This window comes from Neophocaena asiaeorientalis, unplaced genomic scaffold, assembly GCF_003031525.2.
Source record: "Neophocaena asiaeorientalis asiaeorientalis breed wild unplaced genomic scaffold, Neophocaena_asiaeorientalis_V1.1 scaffold400, whole genome shotgun sequence".
Taxonomy (NCBI): Eukaryota; Metazoa; Chordata; class Mammalia; order Artiodactyla; family Phocoenidae; genus Neophocaena; species Neophocaena asiaeorientalis.
The window spans coordinates 534,224-545,731 of record NW_020175089.1 but is presented as its reverse complement, the minus strand read 5'-3'; the positions used below and the strand labels follow the sequence as shown (position 1 = coordinate 545,731).

General features: G+C 42.0%; 1 non-coding gene across 1 annotated transcript; it reads right to left on the bottom strand.

Moving 5' to 3' along the window:
• Positions 1-4,923: 4,923 nt before the first annotated feature.
• On the bottom strand, positions 4,924-5,027 carry LOC112412545 (U6 spliceosomal RNA). Its single transcript, XR_003005828.1, has one exon. It is a non-coding gene; the product is annotated as a U6 spliceosomal RNA (small nuclear RNA).
• Between the last annotated feature and the right edge of the window lie 6,481 nt (positions 5,028-11,508).

The following is an 11,508-nucleotide window of genomic DNA, read 5'->3' as shown; positions in this document are numbered from 1 at the left end:
CTTACTTTACCCTTTTCCCTCCACAGCCTTTAGTGTCTTCTGATACCCAGACTGTTTACTTATCTGTGTGCCAGTCTGCCTCTCCAGAAGGGAGGCTCCATGAGAGCAGGGATTTCTGTCTGTATCACTCACCATGGCAGCCTCAGTGCCTGCACAGCACCAGGGACTCAGTGATCACTTGTTAGGTGAATGAACAAAAGTCTGTTAGCAGCTTCTTTTTCGAGTGGCATTTTTGTGACATCTTTGAGATCAGCTGTCAATAATTTTTATCTTCATATCCAGGGATAGTCAGCACTCAGTAAATGTTGAATAAGTGAATAGAACCTAAAAAGTAAAAATGCTAACATGTTGCATTATCTAGTTCCAGAAATTTCCATTACTAAATGGAACCTTTAAATGGTGATGTGGGGAGGGGTGTGGAGGAATAGCTTCACTTCATTTAGCTGAACTTCCACTTGTGCTTCAGAATTAACATAGCAGTTTGGCAATTCTTTCATTATTACTAGGATTATTAATTGGATGCTATTTTAAAATTTGGCCCCTAAACTCTCAGCTGATGTTTTAGGAGATTATACTATACAGGGTGCAGAGACTGCTGGGGCTGACTGCAACTGTTCATGGCCAAGTAAGGAACAGCATAGGCAAGAAGCACAGGGTGGATTCAGTTGTGCCTCTGGGAGACCTGGTGACGATAGTTCATGGTCTCTGGGAAACAGCTGCCTGGGCTTCCTTCCGCAAAAGGGATCTTGATTTTGTTACCTGGTGGGTGCTTTTTATAAATAAATAAACAACCTTGAGACACTGAGGGGGGTTAAAGAGAGAAAGGGAAGAACAATGTGCAGAAATTGTTCTTTATTTGGGAACATTTACTTGAGAGATCCCTCTGAAGTTTGCTTTTGTTTTATTTGGTATCACTTTCATCTCTTCCCAGGGGACGCATATGTCTTTGGAAGGAATGCATGCAGAAAAATAGGCTGTAGGAGACCCGAATGAGTTCTTGAAAGTTTAACAAGCTTCTGAAGGACAGAGCAGCTCCAAGAAGCTGGGCTGTTACCGCATCTTGAAGGTTGAGATTTGGGAGGACCAGTGATGGTGTCCCCTGCTGCCAACATTCATGTGGTTTGTTGATGATATGACTAAAGGGCCAGGTTCTTATTTATATTTTTAGGTGGGGCCTTTTAAGGGAGTTCAGACAGTAGGGAAGTAGAGCACACGGCAACTTGGAGAACAGCAGCCTTGGAGAACATTATGCCTTTGCTTAACTCGAGGGTTAAAACAATCCATAGAAAATTGTTTGGGGTTTTTCTGGCTGGTGCAAACACTGTACAGCCCTTGTTTTCAAGTGCACTGTCTATAAAGGGTCAAAAGAAAGCTCAAATAAAATTAAAGCCTAGAGAATGAGGCTGTACACACACATAGCCCAATGATCGTCCATGTGACATTCCCTAAGGCTATTGCCTGGCATCATTTGGCAGGATGTTTAAGTCAATGGCAGAGCTATTTTCCTATCTCTGCCTAAAAGTGCCAGAGATATACTGGGTGTTTGGTCTGGGATCAAAAGGCATGCGAGAAGAAACATCAGAGACAAGCCTTTTTTGGTTTTAAATTGTCTTATCTGTGTTTGAACTCAGTTCTGTCCTAATTGAAAAGGCCAACTCATGGGGTAACCAAGACAGTGAACTTTGGTGTCCAAGGTGAATGTGAATGAGAAACGAAAATATTTCTCTGGTGAGTTTTGTGATGAGAAGCAGGAAATCTGACCCCATGGAGCTCTAAAGTCCTTCCTACAACTTTATCTTTTCCATCGAAGAGGTCACATTCATTACATAGCACAGTTCTTGGAGAGAGTCCTTCACTTTGAACAAATGAGTTAAAATGTTTATATCCAAAAAATAAAAGGTGTATTTTCAGTAGAGTTTCTTTGATTAGGAAAAGAAAGACACTACTGTGTCCTACCATTTTTTTCCTGATTGTCTGTTGTATTTTTGACAAGTGCCCTCACTTCAAAAAGTCTGTGTTTTAATTTTAAATTCATAATGATCTCTCTTATCCAACTGATAAGATTATCAAGGTTCTTTTTCCTCTGCTGTTACCTAGTGCTTGTGATTATCTTTCCTTAATGTTGGACAGGGGAGGGGATAAGGAGAGAATATACAGCAAAAATCAGTCATGTTTTATTCAGTGGCCCATCCTGTTTGTTGATTTCTCCATCCCTCCATCCATCCACCCATCCATCTATCCATCCATCCATACATACATACATCTGTCCATCTATCCATCCATCCATACATCCACCCATCCATCCATACATCCACCCATCCGTCCATATACCCATCCATCCATCATCTATCCATCCATTCCATCTGTCCACACACGAACCCATCTTATATTCATTGATCATATGCTATGAACCAGGCAAGCTAGGATCTCTCCCATGAAGGAGAGTAGACCTAATGATAGGCATTTATAGTGGAAAAATGTTAAAATCAGGCAAATTCAATCATGGGAGGATGTTATCACCTGTTTTTAGGGGTTTCAGGGAAAGTTTCAGGGAAGAAGTACTGTCTCAACTGATACAGGAAGGATGAATTGAAGTTTAGCTGGATGAACACTGTGTGTTTGGTCTTGGGTATGGTTAAGAGGTGAAGAAGAGTTTCCAGAAGAAGAGTTGTGTTTCTGAAGTCCTTGCAAATTCAGAACTTCCCTAATTGAAGAATAATTCTGACAAAAGATGGTGGATATTTCCTTTTATCAGCTAATATGGCACCACCCTGTGGCCACTCAGTAAACAGAGTTTAGCGTTCCCTCGTCTGGGCCAGCTTCGAAACTACAATTCTTGAAGAATTTTAACATTTTGGGTGGATTTAACATTGATTCAAATTAATGTGAGACCATATTAATGTTTTTAATATATTATTTCAAAGCTGCATAATTCACGTTCACATCAAATAGGACCAAGTTCTGGAGAGTGTAGCTCATGGCCATTTGATGGATTTGAAAGTAGTTGAGCATGGGTAGCATGTAGACCAGAGAGTAGTAATACGTTAGGAAGGAGATAGAGGGAAGGAAGAATAGCGGGAGAGGAGATGGATCATCAAAGGCCCTGATCATCAAAGGCTGTGAACCACGACAAGAGGATTGCAGCGGGTTGCCTTTCAAGAATGTTAAGGAGGGAATGGCAAGGTCAGTCTTAGGCTTTCTTCAAGTTTTAATAGAGCAAGTTGGAATTAGACTGAGGCTATGTATGGGTTTTGGATATTTGCAGAATATTCCCCTTTATTTATAATTAGACTTGGGTTATAAACAATATAAGCTTTCATAGTTTCAAAATACTTTTAAGTTTTTTGTTTTGTTTATTTGTTTTTGAAGGGTTCACTAAGTACCTCGGAAGAGACAACAAAATACATGGCTTAACCCCAAAAAGATTGGGTAGAGGCTCGACCCAGACTTGGGATCTAAGGTTGGGGGAGAATTTGATTAGCGAATCATACTTGGGGGTCCCTGGTAAAATAGGTTAAGGAAAACATGAGTTAGACAAAGTTAAACTTCTTTACTGTGGGACTTCTTAGAGCCTTGAAAGCATTCATGTCTGTTGTGAATGTTTATGATTAAGGCATGTAGCGTGTGCCACACTTGTTTCACCACTAAGGAAGCTTCACTCTGGAAATAGTCATTAATAGTCTGGCTGAGAGCTTGTTATCCATTGCCACAGTAATGCTGCGTAACAAGCAACTATAACATCTCAGTGGAATACAATAATAAAAATGTATTCAGCTTGCAAGTTTGGGGAGTTCAGCTGATCTTGATCTGGACTTGGCTGATTCCAGCTAATCTCACTCACGTGTCTCTCTCTGGTCAGATGTGGATTGGGCAGGCAGCTCTTCTGATCTGGGCTGGGTTTGCTCACATGTCCGGGAGTTCAGCTGGCTGTTGAATGATCTAGGATAGCTTTATCTAGGAAGACTGGGGGTCACTTGTCTCTGCTATATATGGCTTTCATTCTGAGGCACGCTAGACCTAGCATGTTCTCCTGGCCATGACAGAGGAGCAAGAATGAGAGCGAAGCCAGCAGTGCGTGTATTTTTCAGCATTTGCTTGTATCGTGTTAATATCTCATTGGTCAAGGGAGTCACACGGCCAGTTAGAGTAGGACACTGCAAGGTTATGTAGCAGAATGTAGGTACAGGGAAGGAGGAGACTCAGGCTCTGTTTGCAGTCAGACCCTGGAACCCAACTTGAGAATTGCCTGTTGAGATCACAGTCAACTGAGAGTGCGGAATGAGGTCAGACTTTTCACTATGCCATGGCCACAGACTGTACTTTTAGTTCTGATAAGCAATCTCACAGATAGATGCCTGGCCCAGGTCAAGTGAGAGAGTGTTCATCTGGTTCCCCACAGGACTTCTATTTTCTTTCTGTGGAATCATTTCAGGGCTGAAAGGATTATGGTCATCAGCTAGTTCTGGTTGCATTATGTTGGAAATGAATAAACAGAGACTCAGAGAGGTTAACCGGCCAGCCTAAAACTACTCAGCTAGCTAGAAGCCAAGCTGAGCCTGGAACCCAGATGTTCCTTTAATCTCATTGGGTTTTAATAACCTCAAAGAAACTGTGTTTGGGGTGAAGGGGAGGTGGTGGAAGGGACTGAAATTGTGTTTGCAATCATTGTATGTGAACAAATCACATTCCTTCTGGAGGGACTATAATAAAAGTAATTTTTAAAATAGATGATAGATGTCTTTGGAAGGACAAAGTAGATAGTTAAAAACTGAGTTGCTGAATACTGTGACTGGAGTTTTGTTTTGTTTTTTTTTCAGAGGAAAGGTGGGGTGTGGTTTGAAGTGGGAAGGGCCCTCGGTTGGGTAAGTCATTTCCCTTACTACAGCCTTTGTTTCCTCACCTGTGAACATTAGAAAAGGAAAGCAAAATGAGGACTGCTTCACAAATTGGCACGTGGTCTTTGCACAGGGGCCATGCTAACCTTTGTATTGTTCTCATTTTAGTATCTGTGCTGCTGAAGCAAGCACTGATGGGAAATCCTTGGTGATATGTTTTTGTTTTCGGGGTTTTCTCTCCTCTGCTCCCTCCACACTCCCAAGGATTTCTGCTGCAGAGGACTTCCGAGAAGAGAGGAAAAAATTTGTGTTCTAGCTTCTGCTTTGTCAAACAGCAGATAGAATCATGAAGGCAGATCTAGCCTTCCAGAATAGGAGCTACATTAACACCTAATTTAGCCGACAGGGGTGGGGAACAATTTATTCTATATAAATCAAATTTTGCTCATGAAATTTTACCCAGTTAAGCATTATCAAATGAACTAGATATTTTTATGATGGAAATACTTCCATAAATATTACGTATATTCCCCTGACTTACTAAACAGAAAACAACGGAAACTTTGCACCCATTTAGACATCAGTTATTGAACTGTGTGGTAATACAGCAACGTGCCTTGTAAAGAGCCATGTAGTGAAAGGCATTTTCTATTGTTATTTTTTGTGTTTGCTTAAGGACTGCTGGAGTATGTTGGACTACTTGCCATCAAACTGAGTTTTGACAGACATACTTTTTAAATTCTTTTTTTTTTTTTTTTTGGTGGTGCCACAAGGCTTGTGGGATCTTAGTTCCCCCACCAGGGATGGATGGAACCCAGGCCCCCTGCAGTGGGAGCGTGGAGTCCTAACTACTGGACCGCTAGGGAAGTCTGACTTTTTAAATTCTTGTATTTTATTTTCAGAGTGTTTCTCCATACTTCCTTATTGTCAGTTGATTAGCTGTATTTTGGGGCTGCTCAGATAGATTTGTTCTCAGATCCATTCTTGACTGTTTCCTGTTCTGCTCCATGTTGCAAGAAACCATATTTCCCAGGCTCTCTTGCCCTTTGGTGTCCAAGGGGAGACGTAAGGGTATCTCTCCGGGCCCCTTTCTGCTTTCTTTGGTATCTCTAGGAACAGCTGTGTCTCTTCCATAGTTTCTGCTCCCACCAAACTTCTTTTTCCACAGCAGCCTATCCTGTTCTAGTCTTGCTGGTTGTCCCCAGTCTCTGGGCTCTGATAACACCTCTTCCTTCCATCATCCTTCCTGCCTAGGCAAGCTAGCAGTTCTCCACGGGTGCTGGTCTCTGGGCTGCCTTCCTGTTCCCTCTGTGGCCTCCCAGCCATTCCATCACTCTGTAACCATGCTCTTGACTTGAAAGATCTGGAGTAGTTTCTGTTTTCGGATTGTTTTGACGGATAACAGAGGTTGCCTGCTCTTGCAGCTGTCTCTCATTCTAATTTGCTTCTTGCCATCTACTCTGAGGACACCAGCTAGCTTAACCAGTTTACTTTATTGGACGTAAATATGCAAACCTGACTGAGCACTAGAGCAGAATAATCTAGAGCCTGGGCTCTGGCAGTACAATGTATGGGTTCCAATCCAGCCAGACCACTCATTGGCTGTGTGACTGGGCAACTTTCTTAACCTTTCTGAGACCCACTCTTTTCATCTGAAAGATGAAAGTAATTGCAGTACCTATGCTGTCTCTTAAGGGCAACACCTATGGAGGGGAAAGGAAGGATGTGAGATTGGGCAGAGGGAGAAGCTGGGCTGCGATGCAGTCTTAACAGCAGCCTGAGTCAACCCCGCAGGGAGCTCTAAAGCGGGTCTGGCCTTTATTCACTGATGTTGACTACTGGAGGCCGCTGACAGGGGATGGTGCTTGACCTTGGGCGGAGCAGCTTTCTTCAGTTGAGGGCAGTTTTTTACATTATGTCGCAGCTCTCGGAGTAGCAGGGGAATCAGTTCTTCAGTCCCCGGAGTGGTCTGGTCATTGCATCACAGTGTCCACCACACGTTTCTATGTGTGCAGTTGTGAAAGATAAATGGCTAATCCATGAGAAGTGTGTTGTTTGGTGCCTAGTACTTGGTGAAGTCTCAACAATAGTAAGTATCATTATTGATGAATTAGCCAATAAGTGGATTAGTCCAATAAGTGGACTTGATGATACCTAATTAGGTATTTGGAGAGTTTTTCCTGACTTCCTGTCCATGACCCCATCCTAGAGAGTCCAGGAAAACCTGCATAAGTGGTCTGTGGGTAACTAAGGTGCTGTGGCTTCTGCACATACACTATTAAACACATTTATATTTTTATACTAATGTTAATGTGGTATCTTTAAATATGGCTTACCCATAGGTTCTTCTTTTTTTTAAAAATAATATTTATTTATTTATTTTTGGCTGCATTGGTTCTTCGTTGCTGCGTGTGGGCTTTTCTCTAGTTGCGGAGAGCGTGGGCTACTATGTTGCGGTGCGCAGGCTTCTCATTGTGGTGGCTCCTCTTACTGTGGAGCACGGGCTCTACGTGTGCAGGCTTCAGTAGTTGTGGCTCACAGGCTCTAGAGCACAGGCTCAGTACTTGTGGCACATGGGCCCAGTTGCTCTGCGGCATGTGGGATCTTCTTGGACCAGCGCTCAAACCCATGTACCCTGCATTGGCAGGCGGATTCTTAACCACTGCGCCACCAGGGAAGTCCCCCATAGGTTCTTATATCTTTATTTTCTGAGGTATTCAGGTATTTAGCATCAAATTCGATAGGCATTAATACAGCCCTTGCTTTTTGAACACTTATCATGTAGACACGGAGCTAAGCATGCATTATCTCATCAGTTCTCAGGACAACTCTCTGGGTGCTAAGAGTCCCACTTAATGATGAGGACCCGAGGTCAAGGAGGTTAAATGATCTGGCCAAGGTCACCCATTCAAGGAGTGGCAGCTAAGTTCCCCCACCAGGGCTGCAGCCCCAGACTCACATGTGCCTACGCTTTCAACTACACATTTTCACAATTTAAACAGCAGTAGGGGAAACCTTCTCCTCTGAAAATAACTCTAGCACAGTGTAGGTGTTGTTTTGGTAGAAACATTTCAGCTGCTGCCATAAAATTCGTCTCCCAAATGGCTCTGTGAGAGCAAAGCTGGGCAGACTCTGCTTGTGTTTAAGAAGCGAGCCTTATGGCTCAGCCACAACACAAATGATTTGTTTTCCTGGCCTTGTTGGCGAAGTGATTTAATTTCTGGATTTCCCTGAGGAAAAAGCTGAAACAAATAAATTTCTTTGTAATTGGATGTTTAAGGAGGAGCCACGTGGGAAAGTCATGATGGGAAGCCAGGTACGTTTTCCTTCACTGAGTGAGGCAGTGAGCAGGGCAGGGTCGGGGTGGGGGGTAAGTGCATGGGCAGAATTCACTAGGTAGTTTTACTTCCTAATATTTGGCTCTCTGCTTTTCATCAGTAAATGATTATTATAATCATCTAAAGCCCCACAAGCAAGGTCGGTGTTTAGGAAAGTGGGTGTTCATCGTTGTTGGAGAAGAGCAAGTTAGGTCACATTTCTTTATATCTGAATAGAAGTAATGCTTCTTTTTCTGTAGAAAAAAAATACTTTTTCAAAGTTGGGTGTATGACACTAATGAGAAGTCTAGGAAGCTGTAAGGTCAGGGATTTCTAAAAGTGTGTTCTGAGGACCTCTATTTCTTGGATATATCAGTTAGGATAGTTTGGGCCATCTATAGCAAAAATGTAAAGTGACTCTGACATAAAATATAGCAGTGAAAATTCATGCAAAAATATTCAGAGTTAGGCCCTCTGTGATTTCACAGTATTGTCGAGTCCAGGTTCCTATCTTTCTGTCTCATCCTCCTAATCCTGTGGCTTCCATTTTCAAGGTCACTCTGAGGACAGTTTAGTTTTGGCCACCATGTCTGCAGTCCAGATGGGCAACAGAAGGGAGGCCTCTTAGTGGAGGCAGCTCCCTCAGTTTCTGCAGCCTTCCTGGAAATTCCATAGAACACTTCCATTTATATTTCATTGGCCAGTATGTGGTCACATGGTCAGACCTAGCAGCAAGAGAGCCAGGTTGACAATACATTCTGTGATGTTACAGCCCTCTGAAATGTGCAGTCACCTCATCCATTAAAAGGGTGCATGGTGATCCCTATCTCAGTGTATTCAAGAAATTATCTGAAAGTCACGTACGACCATTGCTCATAATACCTAACGCTGACATGGTACTAACCCTGTGCTGGGTGCAGTTCTCCACAAACCTGTGAGGTAGGTGCTCTGATGATCCCATTCATAGTTGATGCTACTGAGGCATGAAAAGGTTAAGTAACAAACCAAGGTGTTGCAGACCCGAGGTTTGCACCCAGGCACCAGGCGGCTGGTTCTATCTCACAGTCAGGCTGAAGAATTGCCTCTGAAGTGTGAGTCACTTAAAAATGAGAGAAATAAAGGTCTAATTTTGACAGAATTGAGAGGGATGGGAACGTGACTTAGGTTTTTAAAATTAAGTTTGGATTCTTAGTACAGAGCCTGCCCTGACAATTTAAATACCTATTTCTTGCAGGTGCATTTGACATTCAAAAGCAATCAGATTGTATTCTCTGTTCTTTGAGGGATTACTGGGTTCTGTGCATCTTGAAGGTTACATTTGCAATCAGCATTAATTTCATTGTTAAGCATTTTCCTTCACATTAGTTACAGGGTCCTTTCTTTTTCTTTTCGTTTTTTCGTCTTTTTCTTTTTTGAGACTAGTTGGGTTCTAGTGGAGATGATAAGTTGTGAGATTAGGTGGGACAACGCACTCAAGTTCATTGTTCAAGAAGCCGTATTAGCTGCAGAGAGTGAACTCAGAGCTTGGCTGAACTGTGTGGGTCGCTAATCTAGTGTCACAGAGCAGTGTGCTTTGTTCTTCCCCTTGAACTGGAGTGGGGTGAGGAAGGCACAGGACGTTAATTGAGAGTGATTCTCCCACTACATTTTATGATTCATTCAAGGGAGTCACACTAAACTACATAAACAAAGGGAGGAATTCCCCTGGAAGCCAAGGTCAGAGAAAATCATATGAAGAGAAAGATAAGTGATGTCCATTTGCTTTTCTATTTGTCTTAGTCCATTCAGGCTGCTATAACAACATACCACGAACATGGTGGCTTATAAACAACAGACATTTATTTCTCACAGTTCTGGAGGCTGGAAGTCTGAGATCAGGGTGCCAGCAGGGTCCAGTGAGGGTCCTCTCCCTGGTGCAGACATTCCTTGTATCCTCACATGGTAGAAAGGGCTCAGGAGCTCTCTGGAACCTCTTTTTTGTAAGAGCAGTAATCCTATCCTCCACCCTCATGACCTAAGCACCTACCAAACGCCCTACATCCTAATACCGACATCTTTGGTATTTCATGAATATTGGGGGGACACAAAATTCAGATCATAGCAATATTCAAGCAGATTTTTAAAAAGTCATTGCATGTAGAATGGTTATAATTTAAACGAAAACTCATTTATTGGAGCAATATTTACGAAAAGAGAGCAGTTCTTGGGATGCTGCATAATGAGGCAGAATGTTAAAATGTTGGTTGGAGGACCCGTGTGCCTGGTTGTAATTACATTTTGGTTGGTGCCATATGGATAAGGAATGGCAGCCTCTTTTTTAACTCTTAGTATATTGAAATATTGGGATCTCTAAGTAGAGAGGAAAGGAAACTATAATGGAATTCAAGACACTGCACTTGATTTTCTGGCTTCCAGGGAATCACATGGGTTTAAAACCCTTCTTAATTGGCTGCATTTTTAATTAAAGGAAAACAGAAGGAGCTTTTCCTTTCACCTATACATGAGACCATGAAGAAATCTCTACCTTATCGTGTAATCCACAGGCCAGAGGATCGAGTTTGAATAGATCATTATTTACCCAGATATATTTATAAAATACTAGTAATTCCACTAGTAATAACTAATTTATATGGAATTCTTGCTATATGCCATGTACCATTTTAGTGTTTTACTTGTAATAACCCCTTTATCCTCATAATAACCCTTTGAAGTAGATACCATCATTACCACTATTTTACAAATGAGGAAACTGAGGCACAGAGATCTTAAGTAACTTGCCTAAAATTACACAGCAAGGGAGTTGCAAAGCTAAGATTCAAACCCAAGCTGCTTTTTAATCGGTACCGTACAACATTTCCCAAGTATCCGTCATTCATATACCACCTTCATGCTTTTTGCCATGATTGTATTCTCCTTCTATTATTATTTCTTGTTTTCCACTTTTATTTAACTGAAAATATAAATGCATTTAAAAAGGAAATCTTCAATTATTACCTTAAATGGAAAACTATCCAGTGCCACAAATAATAGAGATAGCCAATAAAAATTAAAAAATGAAAACCAAATAATGTCATTCAGTCCTGAGTAGATGCCAGTGCCTGCTGAAACCCAAGTCAGAGACCTGCCTTCACTGTACTGAGAGAGAGAAAGAGGAGAGCGAAGAGCAAAGGTTAGAGTGAGTTTGAAGACAAAGTTGAGGCTCTCTCTTTTTTTTTTTATAAATTTATTTATTTACGTTTGGCTGTGTTGGGTCTTCATTGCTGCACACGGGCTTTCTCTAGTTGTATGAGTCAGGGCTCTTCTTCTTTGCGGTGTGCAGGCTTCTCATTGCGGTGGCTTCTCTTGTTGTGGAGCGT